General features: G+C 34.7%; 1 pseudogene; it reads left to right on the top strand.

Annotated features, from left to right (window-relative positions):
• The first annotated feature begins 286 nt into the window (after positions 1-286).
• Positions 287-7,481, top strand: LOC125828763 (uncharacterized; annotated as a pseudogene).
• Positions 7,482-10,674: the final 3,193 nt, after the last annotated feature.

Consider the following 10,674-nt stretch of genomic DNA (forward strand, 5'->3'; position numbering starts at 1 on the left):
CTTTAATCTTTGAGATTGTTGTTTTGATGTTCATAACTCTTTTGAGATTATTCTTTTGATGATCATAACTCTTTTGAGATTGTTGTTTTGGTGGTCATAATCATTGTTGAGACTTGGAACTATGAACCACTAGTAGAAGACATGTGAATATGGACTTACAATAATAACAATGACATGGGAAGCAAATGTGACACCAACGTAATACTTAGGAGATTATCTAACTCAGTAAGAATTTTGACATCTCGAGTTGAAGCACATATCAAGTGAAGAATTTAACATTAATGACATGGATATCTATCTTCTCATGGTTCATGCTCAACAGATCGAAGAGGAGAAACATAAGGAAAAGTCTAGGGAGACAAAGAGGGAAAAAACTGGTGATGGTAATTTCTGTCATGCAAGGTTGTCCTAGATTTCGACAAAGGTTTTATGTTCAAGGTTCCTCTAGTTCTCCTCCTAGGTTCAATAAAGAGAGGGTGACTAACCTTAAGCCTCAAGGAGGGAATGGTAGTGGGTCTTCATTGACTATGTCTACTTATGCTAGGTGTGGAAAAACACACTCAGGTAAGTGCCTAGACTACACGGATGGTTGCTTTAGTTGTGATAAAAGTGGTCATAAGATAACGGATTGCCCAATGCTTACGGATAAAGGAAGTGAAACGACCCCAAAAATGCCTGAAAATGTGCTTTGGAAACACCTATAATTGTAATTTCCATATATCTCAAAATCTGTGCATGATTTCGGAAATTCGACTTCATATTCTTATTCATGGGGTCAAATTGAGTGGGAAATGGGTCTAACCCGAATTTTAGAGCAACCGTATCAAAATTCGAAAATCGCAAAAAATGCAATTTGGAGGGTCAACTTTAAAGGGGCTTATATCTTAGCACACAAGGAACTGGAAAGGACACAACCTATTAAATTAAAGCTCTTTGAGTTAGCTTTCCAACGCACTTGGTTTCACCTCATTCCGAGTTAGGATGAGGGAGTTATGACCATTTTCGTAAAACTTGTCTGTGCAGATTTGCAATTTCTAGTGAGCTATTTTTTGAGGCGGGTTGGGGACGTTTTTTATAAAAAGGGGATATGTCCCATACTTAGTCATTTTTTTTAACTTCAAAAACACTCTCTAAGCCCTCTCCAAAATTCCACCAAGATCCTCAACCAAATTCAAACATATCAAGCTCTAATTCCGGATTCAAGACTCAATCTCAAGCTTCAATCCTCCATTCCAATCTTCATCAAGGATTCTCCAAAGTTGAGGTATGTGGGTTTGATTGTGGAAACCTTCCTTTCCACAAGTCCAACCATTTATCCTCTATTTCTACTTCAAGTTTATGGGTCCTTATGGTTATTTATGAACTCTTGAAGTATGGAATTACTACTACACACCCTATTATGTTCTATTTTGCATATTATCATGAAATGGAATTATTATGTGATGTTTATGGTTTTCATGCTTCCATGATCAAATTATGAAGGTTGATATATATATATATATGTATGTTGTTGGTGGGCTGATTTATATGGATTTTGGAATTGGTTGGACTTAGTACTCTTGAAATACATGATTTTATTTACATGAACAGTAGCCCACCATGTGTTTGATAAAATGCCCATTTATAGAATTCTTAGGAAATGGAAGGTCCAATGTATGTCCTATGAGTCGGATGGTTGTATAATTACTGAAATGATGATGAAATGGACACATGTATATGATTTTCTCTATAAAAGTGTTGTGAGTCGACCAAGCCTAGCTCGGGGGGTTGTAGGCCCGGGTAACCGTATCGAGGGGTTGGTACCTTGGTTGCCTAGTACGGGGGGTAGTAGGCCCGTATAACCATATCGAGGGGTTTGTACCTTGGTCCCTAGCTCGGGAGGTGGTAGGCTCGGGTAACCACATTGAGGGGTTTGTACCTCTTTCCCCTCTCCAAGGGGGTGGTAGGCCTTGAAAATACTATATTGATGGTCACTCGCCACACATGTACTATGCCCCACTAAATATGATTTTTATGTAAGCATCATTATACATATCATCTCGTTAATATGCTATCTATCGGGTATGATTATGCATTTTGCCTATGATGTCCATCTATTATACTTAGTACATTCAAATGTACTAATGCATACTCTATGCCTACATGATGTCACCATGTAGGGACCGGAGCACTGCTTGACCATCCCCCTCCGCGTGACTAATACGATTTTCTATCGAGGTTATTGGTGAGTCCTCCATTCCGGGGACGTTGCTTATGATCTCTTGTTATGTATAAGACTTTTCCTTTTTTGTTATGTATTGACTATGAGGGTGAGCCCGGTAGTTTGTCTTGGCCCCCGCTAAGTACCCATGTTTAGAGGTGGTGTTGGACAAGTTGTGTATTATGCTTGAGCTTGACTCATCTATGGTATTTATGTATCATTCCCTTTTTTTTTCTTTTTTTTTCTTGCTCCCTTAGTCCCGATTTCCCCTTGATTATGCTTATCGCTTATGGTCATTTGAATTGCTTCCGCGACCAAGGATGTGTAATGATACGCTATGAGGCTTGTTTGGGGTTCCTTCGGGTTCCCCATTCGCCGGTCACGTTTAGGCCCTATGCTTGGGTCGTGACAGGAAGAGAGGTAAAGCAAGCTCCTCCTAGTGGTTCGGGTTCCAATAATCCCAAGCCAAACATATTCTATGCACTTTAGACTGGTGGTGAACAAGAGGGTTCTCCCAATGTGGTTACTAGTATGTTGAAAGTCTTCCAACTTGATGTTTATGCTTTACTTGATGCCGGTGCTACCTTGTCTTTTGTGACTCCATATGTGGCTATGAGGTTTTATGTTCTTCTAGATGTGTTGTTAGATCCTTTTTCTGTCTCTACTCTTCTTGGTAATTCTATTGTGGCTAAGAGGGTCTATAGGAAATGTCGCGTTTCCTTGTCCCAAAGAGTTACTCTTGTTGATTTAGTAGAGCTTGATATGCTAGATTTTGATGTTATCATTGGTATGGATTGGCTGCACTTATGTTATGCTTCTATCGATTGTAGGACTCATGTAGTCAAGTTTCAGTTTTCGAATGAGCCTGTCCTAGAATGGAAAATGGGAAATTCTATACATAAGGGTCAGTTTGTCACTTGTCTTAAAGCTAGAAAGATGATTGGTAAGGGTTGTAGATACCATCTAGTTATGGTGAGGAATGTGGATTCCGAAATCCCTACTTTTGAGTCGATCTCTGTGAACACCTTATTTTTTACCAAAACATAAAGATTTTACACCCAATTTTAATACTTGAATATTATTATTTCAGTAGGGCTATATTTAAAATAAATGAAAAAATAAATAAACTGAAAATTACAAAAAATTATAAGCTCACTTTATGGTTAAAGTTTAATAAAGAAAGCTTGTAAATTTAATGTATTTGTTTTAATCTTTCAACTTTTAACTAGTCTAAAAAATAATAATAATCGTGTATATTATGAAAAAGTAGATAAAAAAAATAAAATAAAAAGAAGAGTCCTAAAAATTTCAAATTACCTTACCCTTTATCCTAATTACCTTCAAACTTTCATAACTATTTTTTCCTAAAAATTCACCCCCCATTAAGTTTTTTTTTCTCACTTTGCACGATCTTTTCTGATTTTTTTTATACACGTTTCCCACTTTTTTTTTGTTTTTTGTGTTATTTGTTATTTATTTATTTATTATTATTATTTGTTGTTTTGTTAATATTTTATTTTTATTTTTCTTCCTTTATCTCAACCCTAAAATTCTCAACTAAATTTTAAATTGAATCCTACTCCCACTTCATCACATTCCTTTTAATTAACACCAGACTCACACCCAAAGCTATTATAAAAACACACGTTCAGAAAAAGAAAAGGGACAGACAGACACACAGAAACAGATACAACAAGAGAAAAAAAAACACAGAGAGAAAAAGATAACAAAATTGAGTTTTTATTTTGAGAATTAAGTCAACGTTCGAGGTTTCACTCAAGATTTCGGATTCGTGGCTCTTTAAAGTTAATATTAGCTATTAACTTTGGAAATCAGTAGATCGTAGCAGTTGTTTTTGTGGTATCAATTTTCGTAGCGAGGTAACTATAAATTCTCGCATGATTTAAATAGAATACTTGTACGAAAACTTGATTCCAATAATATGAAGTTGTTTGAATCGCATGTTATTATTATGTAATATCAATATGTGATGCATGTTGTGATTATTTTTGAGAATTTACGAACGCTTAGGAAAACGAAATCGAAGACGTTTCTTGTTTAAAAAAATAATTTAAAAAATAAAAATAAATGATGCACCATACATTTTTTTATTATTGTCTTATGCTCTTTAGATGCAATTAATATTGAAATTGGTTTCGTGATATTTAATTTTGAATAGTTAGTGTTTCTTGGAGCTTAGTTTTCACTTAAGAAAAATTTTGTTGAAATTATTTGTAGACTTGTTAGATTAGGGTATAAACTGAAGTTTAATTGATCAATGATTTAGAAAAATCTATGTGGAATGTGTTTTAGTTTTTTTTAATATATTATTTTGATAAAAAAATAGTTTGCCTTTAGAATATGCATTAAGATGATTATCGTTTTAATTCGAATTATAATTAAGAGGATATATGAATATTATTTAGAGATTTATGGTAAAAAATAAAATAATGAATAATTAGGAAAACTAAATTAAATAAAAAAAAATGAGAAAGCATAAAAAAAGAAGAAATAACGTGAATAGAAAAGAATAATAAAGAAAGAAGAGAAAATAAGAAGTAAAGAAAAAAAAATATAAAAATAAAAAGAAGAAGGAATAAAATGTCCAAAAAAAGAATAAAAATATAAAAATAAAGGATAAAGTAGAAAGAAACAAAAAAAAACGTAGAAAAACAAAAAAAGAAAAAATACAAAGAGACAGAATGAAAAAATTAATAATAAAAATATAAATTAATGAAAAAAAAATGTAAAAAAGGAAAAAAAAAGTAAGGAAAAAGATGTGCAAAGAAAAAAGAAAAAAAAAAGAAATTAAAAATAAAAAGGAAAAATCTTCCTAAACATAGTCCTAATCTATTTAGAATTTCTTGCTAAAACTAATTCCAAATCACATAAAATTTTATTTCTATTTTAAATCTAACTAAAAAAAATACAATCCTACACAAATTCTAATTTCTAGCAATTAGATACCTACATATTTTCTATCCACAATAAAAAAAATACAAATACATGAAAAAAAGGAGAAGAAAAGAAATTACAGGACATTTTAAGATTTGTAAATATCCATCTCTTAACTTTATTTTATTATTATGTTTAAATAAATTTATGTGATATACATATTTTTAATTAATGAACATATATTAATGAAATAAAGTAGTCTTAAATAGGTTTAAAATAAATCAAAGAATGAGGGTAAATAACATTTTTATTAAGCTAATAATATAATACTCAAAAAATTAATTTAAGTCATATATATAGTCAATAAAGCGACCGTGCTAGAATCACGGGACTCGAGGGGTGCCTAACACCTTCCCCCTGGTTAACAGAATTCCTTACTCGAATTTTTAGTTCGCAGACCAATAAAAATAAAGAGTCAAATTTCCTTTTGATTAGCGGTTTAAATAATAGGGTGACTTGGAAGACCAAAACTTAATTCCAAGTGGCGACTCTGAATAATAAAATAATCACTTTAATTGGAGAAACTCTTTTTCTTTCAAAACATACATTTAAATTTTGAGGGAAAATAAATGGGCGTGACAGATGACGACTCTGCTGGGGACCAATCAGAATTCGAGCTTGTAAATATTGACTTGAGTATGGGTTTATTTATTTATTTCTTCATATATGTTTTGGATTATTATATTTGTTGGCTTAATGTGCTAACTGTTTACCTTTTTTTTACTATTTTAATATTATTTGAATTGCATTATAACTGTCTTCTCTCGTGCACCCTTCTGAGTCTTCTATAATACAATTATGGAATTGCGACTGCACACCCCACTTCTGTCAAGATAGCCAGAGGATCTTCGGTCCATGGTGAAGGATTTTTAGTCACACATGTTTAGAATAGGGAGCACCCATGCACAAAGCCGGAAAGCGCTGCTACCGGCACGTTGCTACTCCCTAACTCGAGTTGTCCGCTCGTTTTTACAGCCAGTCTAGATACCTTTCTCCACAAGTTCAACCTTAGTAGAAGTAAAACCTTCAGACATCATATCCTTGCTAGGTTCCGCTTTATCTGGATCATGTGCATTTAACTTAGCAAGGCTCGGCATGGGGGTCGGGTTTGTCTAGGACATGTACCTTTTCTTGAGACCATCATGTACATGTTTGTGCTACTTGTTGTATCATGTGGAAGAGTATAACAAATGTTGACCGACTTTAAATAATTGACTAAAAGAAGAAATGTCTATTTTTACCCATTTTCAGCAAATAATTCAAGATAAACAAAGTGAATAATATATATAACCCTCAATTGTATTCTCGCTTTTATCAAAACATCAAGTTTTTACAAAAAAAATATAAAATTAATAATAATAAAATAATAATAATAATAATAATAATAATAATGCATGTACAAAAAAAAATAAAAAAAATTATTATATATATATGTATGTCTTCAAATTTGTTTCAAATAGTGCATGTCCACCTTCTTTTTATTTCTTTTTCTTTCTCTTTTTCATGATTCACTTGTCAAAATTATCTCTTTATCCGGTCATTCTCTTCGAAAACAACCTAGGCTTCCCCTAAGGAAGGTCAACAAAAGTCGTTTTCGAAAGAATGACCACTTTAGACATTCTGAGTCATTTTTCATATTTTTAAATTTTTTTTAACTACTCCAACAAATGATTTTGAATGATCAAAATTTCATAAGTTAAATTTAGTTTTAAATCGCTAGTTTCTTTTCCTAACCAGGTAATCATGAGATCTATGAGATGAGATAAAAGACCAAGGGATGAAGCAGTCAAAATAGTCAATGATCCCCCAAAGTTCATGATCACAGATAAAACCCTACCACTACTCATGGCTTGGTGGAACGATATGTATGAGTTTAGGCGAACTGAGATATTCAAACATCTTGGTTTCCACACAGATATCATGAGATTTAGTCCTGACAGAGATTTGATCGAGGCTTTGATCCCGTTTTGAGATTCTACAAGCAATGTGTTTCACTTTAGCGATTTTGAGTTGACGCCTACATTGGAGGAGTTGGGTGGTTTCACAGGGTTAGGCAAGAAGCGTCAGCGGGAACAAATTTTTAGAACAAATGCACACATCCATCCTCATAAGGAGTGTTTCGATAATGGATTGGTTTCCTTGGAATTTCTATACTCAAGATATGGAAAGAAAGAAGGATTTTCAGACTACGGGAAGCAACTTAAAAATGGGCAACACCTTCCTACCTGGAAAAATCATAGACAAGAAGCATTCATGGTGGCCTTTCTGGGAACCATGGTTTTTCCATGAAGATATAAAAAAATCAGTATTCGTCTGTCGGGAATAGTCGCTGTTATGATGAAGAAAAAGAAATTCACTATCTTGCGAATGATGTTGGCTGACATTTATCGTGCTTTGACTAAATGTAAGGAAGGGGAAGACTTTTTTGAAGGTTGTAGCATTCTATTGCAAATGTGGTTTTTGGAGCACTTGTATCGCCATCGTTTTGCAACAGATTTCAAATCTGAATGGATGAATTATCTTTTGAGCCACCCAGACAGGATGAAGGAATTAGTAGAAAAATTGCCAAAAGGTGTCAAATCGTGGAGACATTATCTTTTTAAATTAACTGCATATGATATTACATGGAACCAATCATTGGTTCCCTGCGAGTGAGGTAATTGTTATGTCTTCCTATCGTCCATTCTTTGTTTTGACAGGCCTTCGAGGATTCCAACCATACATACCCCTTCGGGTGCTACGCTAACTAGGACAAAGACAAATCTTACCTAGGGCCGAGGATACACAGAGTTCCATATGGGAGGTGTCGTTTGAAGATCGAGATCAAGAATCAGAAGCTCAAAATATTTGGGGTGGTAGTCGAACTTTAAGCTCGAAAGCTATGGTAGACGATCGTGTTGAAGGAGAAGTAGACCCCTCATACCTCCATTGGTTCTTTGATCAAGCCCCCCTTAAAGTAATGCCCAAAGGATCAGCGCGAGAACTCAGAGATCGAGAAGAGGAAATTGAAGTCAGAATCAATCAAGCTCGACTCGAGGTGGAAAGAAATTACATGTCTACTCTGGATATCCTCAATAATGATCTAAAGAATGCTAGAGAAGAGTTGGCTCAACGTGATGCAATATTCAAAGAGAGAGTTAGGTTGATTCAGAAAAGGGCTGAAAAGGAACATCAATCCACGATTCGAACATTACACAAGGATTTGTGCATTGTCACAGTCGCTATGAAGCAACAAGAGGAGGAGTATAAAAAAGAAAAGACCCTCTTAATGCACACACATGCTAGACTACAAAATAAGTTAAAAGCTTCGATGGGACGAGAAACAGACATAGCAAAGTGTTTCACATCGTATCAAGCAGAAGTCGCGATCGAGAGAAACCAATGGATGGGGGAGCGTGAAGAACTTCATAATCAAATCGAAGAGCTTCAGGCACATGAAGAGGATTTGACCCACACGGTTGGTACTACTCAATAATGGTTGCAGAATTGTCACGAGAATATTGAAGAGGCCAAAGGACAAGTGCTTCAACTGACAGAGAGCTTGATTGAAGTTTATGGTAGTTATCTACATCGGAGTGATGAGAGCCTGGGTTGACATGCGCATGCACTGGTCCCACATCTGCCAAAAGCTTTGTTCAAGGTTTACTCTAGCCTAGGGGGCAATTGATGATCGAGAAATATTGGAGAAGGATTTTTTATTATTATTATTATTTCTTTTATTTTCATTTTTGTCGAAGTTTGTTTCAATCTTTAAGTACTTTGATGTTTTGGTCATTTATTAAGAATATTTTGATTTGAATGATGTCTTCATGTTAAGATAAATAAATGTCGTGTTTTCTTTTTTTTAATAATTCTTCTTCACGAACTACGTAATGATCTGATTCATGTTCAACATGATACGTAGGCAACCTTCAACAGGTTCGATCAAAATGCATTCAAAATATTCAGATGAGTAAAGTATGAGACTAAAAGACATAAGCAAGTCATCCAAAGCGGGGATGAAACATAAAAGTCTTCCAAAACTCATTGTAGAAATAGGAATAATTTAGGTGCATAACATACAACGTGTGATTAATATTACAAAGTGTTGAATCCTGACACATTTGTTTTTATATATAAGAGAGAAAGAGTTTAAAGGTGGTTGGTTTGTGAAGAAAGCTGGCATCTCATCAATATAACAGAAGATCAAAAGGGAAAGCAAAAATGACACGCAAAGACGGAACAGAGTCGGGAAATAAAGAAGTCCAAAATCAAATGGTTGCACAAGAGTCAGTATCTGTAGAAGAGGTAAAAATGTTAAGACAACAGATGGCCGAAATGTATGAAGCTTGGATGAATGGGAAGGCTCCCCCATCTTCAATTCGGGAATACCTGAATGTGAATATGCCATTCCCCATTCAAGTCTCAACAAGTGACCCGATTTATCCACCTGGATTTGGACCCTACGTTAGCACATCTAATACTGCTGGAACTTCCTCGGTACACCCGTTGAATCTACCCATGATGAATAATCCACTCTTTATGCCAATTGTGCAAACTAATGCAATTCCTCAACCAACACTAGTACAAAAACCCAATGATGATCCTATACCCAAAGATCAATACGGCGAAGGTCAGGCCCCTAAATTGACTTTCAAAATTCCTGATTCTTACCACCACACTCATCAATACATGAAACGACCCCAAAAATGCCCGAAAATGTGCTTCGGAAACACCTATAATTGTAATTTCCATATATCTCAAAATCCGTGCATGATTTCGGAAATCCGACTTCATATTCTTGTTTAGGGGGTCAAATTGAGTGGGAAATGAGTCTAACCCGAATTTTAGAACAACCGTATCAAAATTCGAAAATCGCAAAAAATGCGATTTTGAGGGTCAACTTTAAAGGGGCATATCTCTCAGCACACAAGGAACTGGAAGGAGCTCAAACTATCAAAATTAAAGCTTTGTGAGTTAGCTTTCCAACGCAATTTGTTTCGCCTCATTCCGAGTTAGGATGAAGGAGTTATAACCATTTTCGTAAAACCTCGCCGGCAGAAAAGTGCCATTTCCAGTAAGCCGAAACACTGTTCACCCGCCCCATTAATTTTTCTAAGTGTTGGACAATTTTTTTTCCAAAAGGGCATATGATATTCCCTATATATCATTAGTTCATTCCAAGTCTCTAAAACATTTCTCAAACATCCAAAAACTCTCTCTAAACCCTCTCCAAAATTCCACCAAGATCATCAACCAAATTCAAGGATCCCAAGCTTTAATTCCGGATTCAAGATTCAATCTCAAGCAATTCTCCATTCCAATCTTCATCAAGAATTCTCCAAAGTTGAGGTATGTGGGTTGATTGTGGAAACCTTCCTTTCCACAAGTCCAACCATTTATCCTCTATTTTACTTCAAGTTTATGGGTCCTTATGATCATTTATGAACTCTTGAATTATGGAATTATTACTACACATCCTATTATGGTCTATTTTTGTATATTATCATGAAATGGAATGATTATATGATGTTTATGGT

This window comes from Solanum verrucosum, unplaced genomic scaffold, assembly GCF_900185275.1.
Source record: "Solanum verrucosum unplaced genomic scaffold, falcon-dt-bn FXZP01000242.1, whole genome shotgun sequence".
Taxonomy (NCBI): Eukaryota; Viridiplantae; Streptophyta; class Magnoliopsida; order Solanales; family Solanaceae; genus Solanum; species Solanum verrucosum.